We start from the raw sequence: 17,874 nt of genomic DNA on the forward strand, positions 1-17,874 counted from the left end.
ATGGCTCAAAACAAAAAGGTCTTTTGAAACTGAGGTCTAGAAGGGAATTAAAACTACAAACCCAGTATGTTGGCACACATTCAAGGTGAATGCGGTTTTCTGTGAAATTCTTGGGTGTCATTCATTGCACATTCATAAAACTCTATACTGTACTATTCAAAACAATCTGCTTCTATATTTTGTTATAAGGACCTTGGAGTTGTTCTTCATTGAGGCACTGAACAATATGGTTCTGATCTACGAATAAAAAGCATGCTAGTTCCTAAAAGAAAAAGAGTGGGAGGAGGAATATGGGTGGGGGGGGGGGGGGGGGGGGGCATTTTTATTATTTACAAATTACTATTGTATTTTTATAATATATTTATATTATTTGTTTGATCTGCATAACTAGTTTTTTTTTCATTTAGTTTTAGGACTTGCTTAAAAGCACATGACGATTCAGTTCATATAAAAATATAGAAATTTGTATAGCAATGACAAACTGAAGCAGCATTGAAGCTAGTGCATGATAGTGGCACTGATAGCAGATCTCCTGTTCTTTGTTTTTATATTGCTTTGCTCAGGTACACAGTTATGACTTCTCACAGGATGCCACTGAGCAAACTGTATCCAGTATGGCCACCCCAGCTCAGTATTCCAGTTACCATTCCTTTCAGTGCCGAAGAAAAGGTGAGATAGTGTCAGCTTTGACTGATAGAACAGCTACTCTCTCTGCACAATGCCACACAATGGGGGGTACGATTGGTGACAGAAATCAGCAATGACAAAATGGTCTTTTCCTAGGGTTTCTCTATAAAGATCCACCTTAATTTGGCTTATAAGCATATGATTGTAAATAGCTTATGCTTTCGCTTTACAAACCATAGTAGCTGAGACTTGTAGTCTTCAAGCATTGATTTAGTGGCAATGAAAACATACAATGGCCTCAATTCACGAAGCTTAACTCTTGTCTTTAATAACTCTTCTGAGCTGTTTTACAGTTATCACCATGGTGATATAATTGTGATAACTGTAAAACAGCTCTGAAGAGTTATTAAAGACAGGAGTTAAGCTTCGTGAATTGAGGTCTTTATCTCACAAAAGAAAGTACACCTCTTGGGATAACACTGAAGATATGACACTTTGATACATGTAACGTAGACAGTGTACAGCTTGTATAACTGTAAATTTGCAACACGCAGCAATTATTGTCTATACTGCTGGCAACAAAAGTGAATACATCCCGAAGTGAAGAATTTCAAAATTCTGCCGAAAGTGTAAATATTTTGTGTGCCCACCAGTATTTTCCAGCATTGCCATAACTCTCTTGGTCATGGTGTTCACTAGAGCTTCACAGGCTGCCACTGGAATCCTTGTTCACTCCTCCATGATGATATAATGAAATTGCTGGATGTTAGAGACCTCCCTCTTCCATTTAAGGATGTCCCACAGATGCGTATCACAGTTTAGCTCTGGATACATGCTTGGCCAGTCTCGCACCTTAACTCTCAGTATCTTTTAGATAGATGATCATGCTCTGCTTCAGTATGTCACAGTATCTGACATTCTTCACTTAGGGGTGTACTCACTTTTGATTTCAGCAATTTATACTGTACAAATGGAACGGATGTGAAAGGATCCAATGTTAACCGATGGATCAATTCACATGGGTCCGTTGGTACGGATACTTTCCGATCCCCGGACCTAAAAATTGCTGCAGGCCCTAATTTTCCAGACCGTTCTGCTTAGCGGAATGGATCCGGACAAAAAATGCAGCAGCATTGGGGCAAGGTAAAACGGAACGTTTCTTCACGCTAGGGAGGGTGCAGCAGCCGGGCGGGTGGGTGAGCGAGGGTTTAGGATTTATACACACCTAATCTTCTGTAGCAGCCGGCGGTAGAGGCTTCCGTCTTCTTCCATGTCATGTGACTACATGACGTGTCATTTGACTAGTCACATGACGCGCTGTGTAGTCACAGCGGAAGAAGAGGAAGCCTCCACTGCCGGCTACTACTGAAAATTAGGTATTTATTTGCTGAGTGAAAACTGATCCGATCAATCATTGATCAGATCCGTTTTCACTATGTGAACCAGGCCACGGACTGAGCCATCCGGATCCAATGAAGCGGAGACCAGATCCGCTCACCGGATCCTTTTGGCTCAGAACGCTAATGTGAACCGGGCCTTATGTGTTGAGTTTTGATAGGACAGCAAATTTGCATGGTTATACAAGCCGAGCCCTGACTACTTTACATAGTATAAAAGTGTCATATCTTCAGTGTTGTCATAAAAAGATTAAAATATTTACAAAAATGCAAGAAATGTACTCACTTTTGTGAGATACTGTAAGACTAAGCCTGGTGGAAGAAGATGAGATCTTCAAGTCTCTCCAGTGGAGATGTCATAAGTAATCTAGAAAGCTTGGGTGAGATTGTTTAAAAATTGTCTATTATGTGGTAAGAGACCACAGCCCCAACCTGGGTCATACTGGAACATCATCAAGGTTGCTGGAAGGTTAGTAAAGTCACAGTTCTGTGATTTCAGCTTCATATCAGCGCCTACAGTGAAAACTTTCATAAACTCAGGCTGCCCTGCATTTATGAAAAACGTAAAAAAACACTTGCAGTTTTATGCTACATGCAATGCAGTCATACAACCGCTAATTTACATACCTGAGCAACCCACCACTAGACACCAGGTAATGCTGTATGAGGGAGGGGACCACTAGATACCAGATAACCCTGTATGGAGTAAGGAAGCGGGCGCTAGATACCAGGTACGCTGTATGGAGGAGGGAGGGGGGACCACTAGACACCAGGTAACACTGTATGAGGGAGGGAGGAGACCACTACACACTAGGAACACTGTCTGGGGGAGGGGGGAAACTAGACAAGTACATATGGAAAGGGCCACATTTTATTTCGGTGCAAGGAAAGTTGGAAGATGGCTTTCCCTGCGCTAGGTAGTCTTGGAGAATATATTAAATATATTCCCCTGTTGATTACCTAATTTATTCCTTTTGTGCACGTACATTTTATTGTAATTCAGGCAAACTGCGGGCCCAAATTGCACAGTACGTGCCGATGGCCAATGGCGGTGCCCAGATCCAATGCAGCAGGGGTGCCAAAGTTACCTGCTTTGCCACTAGGCACTAGGGAACACTGAGTGGGGGAGGGAGAGGGGTCACTAGGTATGCTGTATGAGGAAGAGTGGGGTAACATTCACATTCAGCCATGAAAGCAAATGTCACTGCGATTGAGTTTGGACAATAAGAAATAAACAGCATTGTATGGAAACACTAACTCTCATCCACACACCTAAAAGCTAAAAAATAGTCTTGAGTAAGCCAGCACCTTTTCAGTAGGAGACCTTGGGCAAGACTCCCTAACACCCCTACTGCCTATAGAGCGCGTCCTACTTGCTGCAGCTCTGGCGCTTTGAGTCTGCCAGGAGAATGGCGCGATATAAATGCTATTTGATTTGTCTTTGTCTTGAGTAGTGTTCCAGTATAAATTCTATAGCGTGGTTTTATTTCTAGCCCACAAACCATCATTAAAATGTATCTTAGTTAATACTGTATGCAGGGGTGTGGAAATATTGTATGATTGTGCATGCAGCATTGAAATCAAATCATTAGGTAATGACTAGATTAATATAAAAACAGTGCAAGTAAATGTCCAGACTGGCATGAAAAATGACAACATAATTGTGAGGCTTCACCAAGGCAAGTCTGAACAAAGCAGGTCTTAAAAACACAAGTACCAATTTTACTCAGCAAGCAAATCTCTACTAATCACAGCGTAGAGCGAACTTAGCAATTTATGTTATTAGAGGGAAAAAAAAGAAACTTTGTTTTAATATTATTATTTTTATGAAATATATTCCAGTGGTGCTGCTATAGAATAGGCACTACATTGCAATGGATATGGCTATCATTAGACCATAAAGCCATATTATGGAAGGAAATATAATAATTTTTGATTAAATACGAGCTTGAGTACTCATAAATTCATTATGAAATTTAAAGGGAACCCGAGGGAAGAGACATACGAAGACTGCAGATCAGCTGTTTCTGATTGATCCCTGACTTGTTTCAGGTGAGTGATCCAGACACTACTGCAGCCAAAGAGATCAGAAGGACTGCCAGGCAACTGGTATTGTTTAAAAAGAAATACATAGGGCACCCTCCATAGGTCTCTCACCTTGGATTCCTTTTACCTGTTGTAAAGAAGAGTTTTTTGAGTATGTACCGCCTGTTTCCGTGCACTCTCTGAGGCCCATCAAGCTCCTGCTGCAATGTTCCTTGATCGATGTCGCAAATGGTGCATCTCTACCCATTCTTCCCCATGTGCAGAAACAGCAGGGCACTGGCACATAGAGCTACCAGCTCCATCATTTGTGTCTACGGTTTGTACGAGAGAACTCGCCGCCGGGAGACTTGGGTGCAGGATACAGCTGGTATATGGCTTATCCTGCTGCTGCACAAGTCCCGGCGGCGTCAACCTCCCTGGCGGTAAGCCCGACCCACATTCGGGCTAGCCGCCGTAGGGGATCACATGGCCCTGGGAGGATTTTTAAAAAATAAAAAGTGCTTTATACTGTTAAGCTAGAACTTCGCTAGCTAACCATGTGGCCCAAGTGCCTCCGGTGTCCCCCCCCCCCCCCCCGATCACCGCGGTAAGACGTAGCCCCCAGGGATCTCGCGATGGCGCAGCCGCAGCCTACACCTCCAGGCTTTGCCATGGGTAGGATCGGAACTGCACATGACGTCATGTCCGATCGTCGCCATAGCGACGAGTGAAGCTGAATGGAGAAGATGCCTCTCGCGGGATCGCGGACGGGTAAATATAGCCAGCGGCGATAGGGGGGCTCAGAGATGTGCCTCTTGGCCTAGTGCTAGCTAACAAATAAAAAACATTTTTTATTTAAAAAAATCCCTCCCACGGACGCAGCCACTGCAACTGTGTACCGCCAGGGAGGTTAATTACTATTCCCCCTCCAGGTGCACGTGCATAGTGGGGAATGATATAATTCGGCTTCCAGCTATTGCTAGTGGCAGAATTACAGTGTTTTAAAAGTAACTTCTGCTCCGTCTTCTGACAGCGCCGAAGTTACTCACTGTGTGCCGCTATAGACGTAATGCCTATTAAGGTCTATGGTGGAGCCGGCTGCACCCAAATCTCCTGCACTGTTATTACAGCGCTTGCATCCCTGGTACTTAAAATATGTCACATACAAGCACCAAGATTGTATATGAGGGAGGCAGATTAGCATGGACCAGCCAAGGAGCCTGATCATCTGGGAGATTGGACATGAAAGGTGGATAGGCAGGGAGATGTTGGCTGCTATCAGGGGAACATAATCATGGTACTTGTAATGGTGGTGGAGACCATGACTGAACTTGTTATTGGGGATATGATAGTGATATCTGGTGTAGTAAACACTTTAAAAAGAAAAAAGTGAATTGAATAAGGGCCCAGGTTTCTTAACTCAGAGGTCCAGGGTGAAGCTGTATGTCTTTCAACATACTTCTGATCAGTATACACCTTCTTTTTATCTTGTTGGCATTGATCAGATGATTTCAGAACCCCTGGTTTATGTGGAATATCGGCAACATGCAAGTATTTGTCATGTTGTAGTGCAGGTAGAGATACTTGGGTAGTTGCATGTGAAGTTGCTCTTTATTGTGTAAAATCTATAGTTAAAGCGTCTCTGGATTATCCGATAGGCTTTGCAGTCTGCAGGTTCCTTCATGGCTTGCATTTAATCTGCCAGTCTCTCCATTTGCTCGTTGTGGGTAATACACTGAGGATTTCTTATGCAAAATATTTATCTCTCAGGAAAGATTCAAACTTAGATGAAACAAATTATGGGCCATTATTAAACTCCAAATCCTTCAAGTTTCCTTACCTGCTGAAGACTGTGGAAAGAAACATCACTAAGGTAGCAGATATTATGGGAGAAAGAAGTAAAATTCTCTCCAATTACGGTTAGGCTTTGTTCACATCTAAAATCAAAATCGCTGACGGCATCGATTTTTGATTATTATTTTTTTGCGTTTTTTCCCCATTTCCTGGTGCTTACCTGCAAGCTTTGATTTTGTGCAAAGCGCTTTTCAAAGCAGAGACGCTCGGCTGCTACACAGAATAACACTAGTTCCCCCTTTTTTCTCCATTGAATTGCCTGATGAAGCAGGATTTTTGCCCGTGAAACGCGTTGCATGTTGGAGTTACGATTAAAAAATGTCATTTTTTCATTGAAAAAAAAATGACTCTTAGTCTGTGTCTTCTTGAGGGAGGTAAGCCCACCAACTTCCACCTTTTTAAACTGTTTTTAGACGGTTTTATTCTACATTGGCACCTCTGTTCACAAACCGCTTTTGCAGAGCGATTTATTTTCTCACTTCAGGAAGTGAACTCTTTGACCCGGAAAATAATAATTACAATGTATTTATTCTTAAAAGCACTGGGGAAATCGCTATACCAAGCGCCTTTTCAAGCGATTTGCGATTTTCCTATACCATCCATTGAGCAAAAACTCTCAAAAAATTGTACAGGCAGCGCTTTGCTGAGCGGATCAGAAATTAACCTCTCAGATGTTAACTCTCTCATAGGGAATCATTGCACAAGCGCGTTCAGGGCAATTTTTGAAAATCGCCGGTGCTTAAAAAAAAACGCAAAACGCCCCAGGTGTGAACGAGCCCTAATAGTCTATTATACCAAACAAGAAATTCATAGGTGTGTCTGTGAAAGAATCATCAATATCAATAGCAGGCATTTCCCATGCTGAATAAAGAAATGGTACTACTCGAAGTATAAATAACAGATTTGTTACAGATGTAATAAGTAGGAGAAGACTGAATGACAGTTAGTGCTTGGGCATCAATGCCAGGCCACCAATACACTTCACACGGCTATTGCCAGCACCAAATTATGGTGAGTTAATCAAAATTTGGGCTGTGCTGCTGTAGCCCTAATTAACATTATGACGGCGCCCAAATCCAGTGCAGCATGGCACCAAAATGACCTGTCTCACTCCACTCCCCTCCATAGCAGCAGAATGTATTGCTTGCCTGGTGCATCTGTACATCAACATGTTCGATATATCACCTGAGGGATCTTTCCCAATCCTGACAGGAGACAGTTATCACGTGTGTACTAAGCACAAAGAGAACGCAAGCTGAAAATTTAGTTAAAGAGCAAATACTTACCTAGGAGAGCTGAACTGTAACCTGTCTGGAAACACACAGGAGCACACAGAACTGCAGCTTATGATTATTTACATACATTTGAAGCTATATTTCTGCTTTATATCATTCTGAACAGATTCCAGTCACAGTGTTACAGCCAGTGAAGATTGTTTCTGTATGCTGGATGTTCTGGACACAGTCCTCCATAGTAATGCACGCAGTGAAACCTGTTCTATGTAAATGTCATTTTCTTTACATAAAACATGAAAAGATGAAACAAAGTCTTTGTATTGCTATTTGCTAGTAATTACTGGAAATATATGCTGCATTTCGAATTGTAGTTAACGTTGATAGTTGTCCTTTAAGTAGTAGGATCATAGCGATCAGGGACTGACACTGGGTTTGGCACACACCACCTTATCTGCTCCACAGTTTTGACTCAGAAATGCTTGCCCAGCAGTATTTCCCAAGGCAGCTTCTCTCCCCTTTCAGTGACCTGCTTAGAACCTTGAGGCTTACATGTCTGAATGGACTTCTTTGTTACATCAGACCTTTATTGTATGAGATGTCTGGACCACACAAGTCAGACTGCTGAGCATTTGATTACCATACGGTACCAGCATTATCATAGGTGAAACTATAATTTAAAAAAAAAATTATAAAACCCAAGTTGGCGATAAGACCCCATGGCCTTATTTTATAATATTGGTCAGCTCTTACAGTTCGAATAGGTGCCATGTTATTTTAGCATCTAGAGGACACTTGAACCCATTTCTTTCTCCTGCCAGTTTTAGCAAAGTCCTCATATACATTTTGTAAAAAGGGTTTGGAGAATTTTTATAATCTTACAAAAACACAAGATTAACTTTCATCATGTGTGTGGCAACAGTTTACCAAATGTAGTATGTAAATCTCAATTATACTTAGACTTGGTTCACACATAAATCTGTACATTTCCAATCCAGTCCTGTCCTGTTAGTTTTGCATCAGTTTTCTATCAGTTTTACCTGACTGGACCGGGAACGTAGACCTTTTATGTGTGAACACGTCCATAAAAACACATACAAAACTGATACAAAACTGACAGGACAGGACTGGACTGGAAATGCATAGATTTATGTGTGAGCACATTCACAGAAACACATACAAAACTGATGCCAACTGTCAAAAACTGACAGGACTGGACGCCTTTATATGTGTAAACCAAGCCTAGCCTCATACACATGCATGCTTGTCTAAGCATGAGTACAGCTGTCCTGATTTAACCACCAATTAGGCTTTCTTTGGGTGGTACACTTTGCTAAGAATTATTTTTTTCTAAATACATTTTAACAGGAAGAAAAAAAATGGAAAAAAAGATATTATTTCTCAGTTTTTGGCCATTATAGCTTTAAAATGAAACATGCTACTATGGATAAATTCCACTCATTTTATTTGCCTATTTGTCCCGGTTATTACAGCGTTTAAAATATGTTCCTAGCACAATGTATGGCAATAGTATATATATATATATATATTTGGAAGTAAAGGTGTATATATTTCAGTTTTGTGTTCAACACTAATTACAAGCCCTTATTTGCAAAAATAACAGTAATGCACCCTCATGAAAAACATATTAAAAAAGTTGAGTCCCTAAGGTAACTATGTATATGTTTTTATGATTTTATTAATATACAAATGTTTTATTTTGGTAACTGTGGGAGAAGTAAGAGGTTAATTTTAATGGGAGATATTTATTTTAATTTAATGTATTAGGGTATATTTTTACTATTTGGCCACTAGATGTTCCCCTACTTTATATTCCTGTGTACTGTGAACAGTACACAGGAAATAGTGTGTGTACGTTTTCACTTTCATTTTATCAATGACCACTGGCATCTCATCGATGCCAGTGATTATTGATCACAGGCACTTTGATCAGTGAATGGGAACAGCAACAAGAACACGCAGGAGTGTTTGCAGCTGATTTAATTCTTACCTGTAGGCTTTTGAAAAAATGTTGCAGACAGACCTACCAGATAGTCCTACACTAAAGTCCACAGAAATATACCTCTTTGTCACACTCCATGGTGCCATTGACAGTGCTATGGACCTGGGGCTTCTTCCAGCCCCCCCTTTCCCATAGTCTTTGAGGTCCCTCTGTGTCCTCTTTGAGGTCCCTCTGTGTCCCCTCCGTTGTTCCGTTGTCACCCCAACTAAAGTCAGTGACTGACTCACCTGTACAGTACAAAGCTGCGCAGTTACATACAGTGGTTTGCAAAAGTATTCGGCCCCCTTGAAGTTTTCCACAGTTTTCCCTTCCCTGGCTTTGTTTAGGGTCACTGTCCTGCTGGAAGGTGAACCTCCACCCCAATCTCAAGTCTTTTGCATACTCCAAGAGGTTTTCTTCCAATATTGCCCTGTATTTGGCTCCATCCATCTTCCCATCAACTCTGACCAGCTTCCCTGTCCCTGCTGAAGAGAAGCACCCCCAGAGCATGATTCTGCCACCACCATATTTGACAGTGCAGATGGTGTGTTCAGAGTGATGTGCAGTGTTAGTTTTCCGCCACACATAGCGTTTTGAATTTTGGCCAAAAAGTTCCATTTTGGTCTCATCTGACCAGAGCACCTTCCTCCACATGTTTGCTGTGTCCCCCACATGGCTTGTGGCAAACTGCAAGCAGGACTTCTTATGCTTTTCTGTTAACAATGGCTTTCTTCTTGCCACTCTTCCATAAAGGCCAACTTTGTGCAGAGCACGATTAATAGTTGTCCTATGGACAGATTCCCCCACCTGAGCTGTAGATCTCTGAAGCTCATCCAGAGTCACCATGGGCCTCTTGACTGCATTTCTGATCAGCACTCTCCTTGTTCGGCCTGTGAGTTTAGGTGGACAGCCTTGTCTTGGTAGGTTTACAGTTGTGCTATACTCCTTCCATTTCTGAATGATCGCTTGAACAGTGCTCCGTGGGATGTTCAAGGCTTTGGAAATCTTTTTGTAACCTAAGCCTGCTTTAACCACTTGATGACCCAGCCTTTACCCCCCCCCCCCCCCTTAAGGACCAGCGCTGATTTCGCTGATCTGTGCTGGGTGGGCTCTACAGCCCCCAGCACAGATCAAATACCAGGCAGAGTGACCAGATCGCCCCCCTTTTTCCCCACTAGGGGGATGATGTGCTGGGGGGGGTCTGATCGCTCCTGCCTGCGTGTGGCTGGGGGGGGGGGGCACCTCAAAGCCCCCTCCACCGCAGGATTCTCCCTCTCAACCCTCCCTTCGCCGGAGATCGTAGGCTGCACAGGAACGGATCTGTCCTGTGCAGCCTCTAACAGGCTCCTGCCTGTCATGTGATCGCTGATCTGGTACAACGCTGCTACTGTTAGCAGCGTTGTACAAATGTAAACAATGCGGATTATTTCCGCTTGTGTTTACATTTAGCCTGCGAGCCGCGATCGGCGGCCCGCAGGCTATTCACGGAGCCCCCCGCCGTGAATTGACAGGAAGCAGCCGCTCGCGCGAGCGGCTGTTTCCTGATTAATCAGCCTGCAGCCGGCGACGCAGATCTGCGTCGTTGGTCCTGCAGCTGCCACTTTGCCGACGCGCGTTATGAGTGCGCGGTCGGCAAATGGTTAAATTTCTCAATAACTTTATCCCTGACCTGTCTGGTGTGATCTTTGGACTTCATGGTGTTGTTGTTCCCAATATTCTCTTAGACAACCTCTGAGGCCATCACAGAGCAGCTGTATTTGTACTGACATTAGATTACACACAGGTGCACTCTATTTAGTCATTAGCACTCATCAGGCAATGTCTATGGGCAACTCACTGCACTCAGACCAAAGGGGGCTGAATAATTACGCACAACCCACTTTGAAGTTTTTTTTTTTTTTAAATGTTTGGATTCATGTTTCGTTTCCCATTCTCACATGTACACCACTTTGTATTGGTCTTTCACATGGAATTCCAATAAAATTGATTAATGTTTGTGGCAGTAATGTGACAAAATGTGGAAAACTTCAAGGGGGCCGAATACTTTTGCAAACCACTGTATTTTACTAACTGTGCATATACAAAATGCTCCCAGCAACGGAAGACAATCAATGAGGCGCACAGCCGGGAAAGCTCATGCACTGTAGTGCCTGACCCTGCTGGGTCACAGAGTTTAGTTAGGGTGACAGCAGAACACTGTGGTGGCGATTTTCATGGTTACCTCACATGTGCAGTGCATCAAAATCACGCATAACAATATATTATCTATACTTGAGACATAATATTCCCCCACAAGGAACTCCCATATATACAGACAACTTCACCCAAACTAAAAATAATTACAAGTAAAAGATAATTCCAACAATGATATAAGGAGCTTCACTGGTCTGAATGGGAAACTGCTATGTCTGGTCTGCCAGAAATGTCAGACATTCCTGGCAGGTCAAACTTTTTATGGAATTTTAAGATTTCATAAAAAGCAAATATGTTCTGCCTTTTATGAGAACTTTGTATAAATAGCTTGTCGTCACTTACATTATAGCTGCTTCCTGAAGAAACTGTTACATAGTGGATAAAAACAGCATTATGCCCCCCCCCCCCCCCCTTCTTTCTTCCCAGTGGATGCAGCACTGAAAGCAACAGAGCAGTAGTAGTATAGCATTTCTAAAATGTGGGTGCATTATGGTTGCCCCCATATATCTCTCACTTCAGGTACCCTTTAATAGCAACAAACCCCTACTGCTGTTAAGTTCTCAGGGACAAGAAGGGAGGTAAAATCTCAGTAGGAACACAATCAGCAACAAAAGAAAAGCTATGCCAGTCTCGTAGTTGATTGTTCTATCTTTACATAAAATGAATCCACATAAGATAAGCATACTGAGGATTTAACATTTTATTTGAAATAAAAAATATAATGGCATCTAATACTGCAGTAGGGTCAGCATCCTGCCTATATTGTCAGGAATACCATACATTTAGCATAATACTTCACTGAACATATAATCCAATAAAACATAATAAGCATTTATTCTCAAGCAACATAGTTATAGCCGTTGCATACAAACATTTAATGTGCCAGAGACAAACCACAGACAATACACAGGGTGCTAGACGAGAGACAATGACACATAATGACAGAGTTATAGTTGTTACAAATATAGCCAGACATGAGAATAATACTTTGCATATACATAAACTTATTGTTATGCATCCTCCGGTAGAATGTAAAAAGAACTGTACATCTCCGGTGACTTCATCAAGAGCTGTATTGATTGTACAAATTCTTAAGAGCAAATCTCTGCAGCTGTACCACTTCATATTAGAAAAGGAAAGAAAAGAAAACCTCACACTTAATGGAGAAGGATGAATTCTAGCACTCCTTCCCAGACAAACAGATGGCACAGGCAAGCCACAGAGAGCAGATTGTACCATTCTACACAATTGTCCCGCATTGCTTGCACCATCTAATGGAACAGAGCAGGGTTAGGAATGTACCAAAGAGTATAAGCATTAATAGCATGAGTATGATATGTAATTACAAATGATGCATGTACCATGTATAACCCTGTAAAAGGATTTTATGAGATAATACATTCCAGGTCTCTGTGCTATGGCAGCAAAACACTTTTGTGGAGATTGTCTCCATTCTTTGCTGTGAATCTCATTCTTTCCTGTGGAGAGGATACAATCAATACTTCTCTTTTATAAACGCATATCCCTCAGGCTTCCAGGCATGTTTTATTGATCTCCAAGTACCAGGTTAGACCCTTGTCTACTGCATTTAGAAAGAGTAGGTGGGAGGGCAGCGAGAATGGGAATGTGATTCCACAGTGGCACATATATACACATGACATAAAATAAGAAAAAAAACATCGTTCACAGGAATGGATACCAACTATATAATTACAAGTATTTTGTTATCATTTGGAGAGACAAGCAGACAAAAAGGTCATGGCTGTCAAAACAGCAAGCTTTCATGGTCTAACAAGAGATACCAGGGCAAGAGGTACTCCTAGTTCTAGAAGGCCGGTCAGATGGTCACACAACGTCCAACCACCCTCGGGTGTCAAGGTCTATCAGCATTCGCACAACAGAATTTCTGTTTCTGGTTATGCAGAGGGTAGGGGTTATGTGTATGCGGGAATGAGGGAAGTGCCCAGACACATCCAGCACTGCTTACTGCAGGATACAATAGGAGGATTCCGATTCTGTGTGGATTCTCCCTAAATGCAGTGAATTTAAAGTGGACCAATGGTGTAAAAATAAAATCCACACTATCAGCAAGTACAGCTGAAGTTATAACAGAGTGACAGGAAAAATGTCTAAAAACTGACCAATTGTGAAATAAAATCCAGGTTTTGTTATTAGCCACACCCACTTCCTGGAAAACTGCCATAGCTGTTTTCTACATTTGCAAAAACTACATTTGCAAAAACAAGAGATTGTGTCATCTGTGATCAGGAAGTGCCTCACAGTGTGGCCTGAGGGGTACTCTGCTCTTACCTGTACCACTGAGCCTATTGGAATTTACAATGGAAGTCCACTTTAAGCCTGGGCATACAATTACTGACTTTTATGGAGTGATTTGATCACTTTGACTGAAACGGTTTTGATTATTTTCCCCAAATGCCATCTGACCGATTGTGGGGGCGAGCAATGGTGGTGAAACGGCGCCTGCCTAGCATTCAGCTGCACAAAACAGTAGAATGCTCGTGGTTCAGTTGATAAACGTTAAGGTTTCTGCTCTGTTGTAACTCGTTAAGATAATCGTTAAGGTTTCTGCTCTGTTGTAAGTTCCATCCATTGCCATATCAGACCATTACCACTCTGTGTACGGCATCAGCAGCCAAAGCAGGTGATTGTCATGTTCAGGTTCATGAATAAATGTGCAGAGTCTTCTGACCCGTACTTATGCTGAGCACGTCTGCTGCAAAGTACATGTACGGCACTTTATTCATGTCAATAATCCAGCAGAATAAAATAAAAAAAAAAAACCCACACACACTTGAGTTGTCATAAAATAGGGTATAGGTGTGCTGTAGCTGCCCTCTGGCTAAGTCCCTCCCCTTGTTCCAAAGATGACATAGCTAGACCTGAAGCAATAATTACCAGAGGGCCCTAAGGCTTGCTGTTTATAGAGGAGTTCAGCACTCCATGGTCTTTTCATCAGACTGATCTCTCAATGTAACAAGGAGGCTGCAGAGATCTCTATATCAGCCACTAATAAGTATAACACCAGTTATATTTTTAGTGCCTAGCCCGATACAAAACCATTCATTCTCTATATAAGTAACATGTAGAAAAACATACTACTGCGTGTTTATCATATGAAATACGGCTTTGATTAAAAAAGTGCAAACTACATGAGGAAGAATATAGATTCTTACAAAAAAAGGCACAACCATTGTGATAAAGTGAACAAAAGTGCCAAAACTATTAACTACCTCCTCTGGAAGCCAATTAACAATTATACAGGTCATCTGTCAAAAATAAACCTTCCTTTGATTTTATTTCTTTTTTTAACCATGCAGTTCTGATTATTTAATTTGTGCAGTTTAAAACATTCAAGCTTTATTGCTTTAAAACATTAACAAGGGTCCATGAATGTATCATCATCCAGTTTAGCATGAATAGACAGATCAGTCCATTTGCAGTATGTGAGCATAAGGCTCCTCTAACTTCATCCCTTCTATATTCCAACATATTAAAAATAACAAACCAGCATACTCAAATAAGAGATGCAACATGATATGTTTCTATGGCTTTTCCTAGTCACTACCATTAGGATACTAATCCTGTTTATGACAGTTACTGTTTATAATATTGCTTTTTATACTTGCAAAAATTCTAACCTTAAGTATTCAGAGCAGGCACGGTTATAAATAAAGCGAGCCATATTAATAGCTGCGTAATAAAGCTGGCATACCAGATTATATTTAGCTTACACTGCCACTTGTTATGCTGTCTTAGATTCATTGCGATATTCTACTAAGTACGATTCAGTATTTACGAGCGATATGAATGCTAGCACAAATACATTCAGGTATGACAATTAATACTGACATTTCCATTTCAAATGCTGCACAATATTTTCAGTATTAAAGCTGAGCACCACTGAAAACAAATCATCTCTTTTGAGGAAAGGTGATGGATCCAGGATGAGTGTGTAAATTAGAAGTACCTTTGCAGCAATGCCATATAAGTTCCTGTGATCACATTCTATAGAAAGCAGGACATTTATGGGGATAGTTAAGCCAAGGAGGGACTGCCAAAAACATGGAATCATGGTCCATGGTGGTGACTGGATGATTTTGTTCTGGGGGTGTGGCTTGTACCGTCAGTATTCAGTGGTGCCACAGTCAGATGTGGTGAATAGCATGATATATGAGTCAAAGGATGCAGGTCTACAGATCATGTCATAAGAGGAGAGCCTCTACCATACTTGTGTGCTTCAAAATGCAACAAATATGATTTGCACTGAAAATGTGAGAATGCAGTGAGTTTGTGGATCAGATGTGGGAGCTTCTGCCTCTCAGAGGTTGAAGTTGAGTATAACAACAGATCAATTGAGTGAGCCATACTGTCTTAGGAGTTCTGTTAGGCAAGCTAGTAGTGATATGGACACACATGAGAAATATCCATGTGAGCTACAGCTAGAGCTTGGCACCATTACCCATAACTGAATCATTTGTCATTCTCTGCAGCTGATAGAATTGACGTTGTCACAGAGATGGCACATTGAGGTTGATTCACTAAGCTGCACTGCTACAGCAGCGCAATTTAATGACAGCAGAGAGCATTATAATTCCCTGCGCACACTATGCAGCCATAGCGTGCACAGTTAAATTACGCTTGGCTCAAATAGTTTAAAGAGTGCTTCGTTGTACTTAACAAGCGCTAAACTGAACCCACCCGGAGCCCGGTGAGTCTAGTAGCTTAACTTGACAGTCAGGCTATTGGGCCAATCAAAGTGCAGGAATATCGTACTCTGAAGCTACTGTAGCCACCGGGGTCCGGGAGGGTTCAGTGGAGCACTCGTTAAGTATAACAAAGCACTCTTAAACTATTTGGGCTAAGCGTAATTTAACTGCGCATGCTGTGACTGCATAGCGTGCACAGGGAATTATAACACTCTCTGCTGTCATTAAGCTGTGCAGCTTTGTGAATCAACTTCATTGTGTTTCTGGAACTGAAAGAACTAATGCTGGGCATACACGGCGTGATTTCTCCTTATCAATCGAGCCGCTGATGGCTCGATTGATAATTTCCGACAGGTCCGATGACCCCGCTCGATCCCCGCCCGCTCGATCCCCGCGGGCGGACAATAGCGGGGAATCGAGTGGAAGATAAGGAGCGCCCGCGGGGACGATCGGGAATCGATCCGGATGGTGGCAGGGACGCGGCGGGGGTCGATCCAGCGGCTAATCGAGCTGCCGGGTCGACCCGTGTATTCCCAGCATACGTTTCCTTGTAGAATTAAATTATGCCACAGTCAATGTTTTCACCAGTTAAAAAGTCCCTCTGCTTTTTACATTTACCTCTTTACTATCCAATAGCAATGTACCTTCTTGGGTCCTGAGTGTATAAAGTGAAACTGATGCTTAAATGGATATTTAAAGGAGTTATCAGGCAAAAAAAAAAAAATAGTTTCATTTACCTGGGGCTTCTACCAGCCCCATGCAGCCATCCTGTGCCCTCATAGTCACGCACTGCTGCTCTGGTCCCCCTACGTCAGCTAGTTTAGTTTTTGCCGACCCCAGGGTCGGCGGGCCGCATTGCGTACATTTTTACACATTACCGCTGGTGCAGGAACATTAACACATACGTTTTTTACGCATTTGTGTTTCAATATGTAATTTTTTACGCATTAAACCACTAACGCAGAAAAACTTATGTGTTAATGTTCCTGCACCAGCGGGAATGCGTAAAAATGTACATAATGCTGCCTCCTACCCCGAGGTCGGCAAAAACTAAACTAGCTGACATAGGGGGACCAGGGCAGCAGTGACTACGAGGGCACAGGATGGCTGCATGGGGCTGGTAGAAGCCCCAGGTATGTGAAACTCATTTTTTTTTGCCTGATAACTCCTTTAAGTCAATAAAAACAGATGAACTTACTTAGGGCGGCGGGGGACCGGAGGATCAGTTTGGCACAAAGCGGGAACAGGCCAGGGGAAGGGGATAAGGTGTTAGAAGCCCCACAGCATGCACGTAATTAAAGGGAAGGTCCAAGCAAAATAAAAAAATGAGTTTCACTTACCTGGGGGCTTCTACCAGCCCCATGCAGCCATCCTGTGCCCTCGTAGTCACTCACTGCTGCTCCAGTCCCCCGCTGGCAGCTTGCCGACCTCGGAGGTCGGCGGGACGCATTGCGTACATTTGTACAGTATGCATTCCAGCTAGTGCAGGAACATTAACGCATACATTTTTACGCGTTAGCGGATCAATGCGTAAAAATGTACGCATTAAACCACTAACGCATAAAAATGTATGCGTTAATGTTCCTGCACTACCTGGAATGCATAAAAATGTACGCAATGCGGCCCGCCGACCTCCGAGGTTGGCATGCTGCCAGTGGGGGACTGGAGCAGCAGTGAATGACTACTAGGGCACGGGATGGCTGCATGGGGCTGGTAGAAGTCCCAGGTAAGTGAAACCCATTTTTTTTTATTTTGCTTGGACCTTCCCTTTAAGGCTTTGGAAAATTTGGGCACAGGGCAAAGCCCCCCCCCCCCAA

General features: G+C 42.5%; 1 long non-coding RNA gene across 1 annotated transcript in view; it reads left to right on the forward strand.

Annotated features, from left to right (window-relative positions):
* The window catches only part of LOC137521594 (uncharacterized), a 97,268-nt gene extending 89,877 nt beyond the window's left edge, over positions 1 to 7,391 (forward strand). Inside the window, exons 6-7 of the long non-coding RNA XR_011022161.1 lie at positions 564 to 669; positions 7,305 to 7,391. This is a non-coding gene — a long non-coding RNA (uncharacterized lncRNA). The remainder of the gene's footprint in view (positions 1 to 563; positions 670 to 7,304) is intronic.
* The last annotated feature ends 10,483 nt before the right edge of the window (positions 7,392 to 17,874 follow it).

Source organism: Hyperolius riggenbachi, chromosome 1 (assembly GCF_040937935.1).
Source record: "Hyperolius riggenbachi isolate aHypRig1 chromosome 1, aHypRig1.pri, whole genome shotgun sequence".
NCBI classification, from domain to species: Eukaryota; Metazoa; Chordata; class Amphibia; order Anura; family Hyperoliidae; genus Hyperolius; species Hyperolius riggenbachi.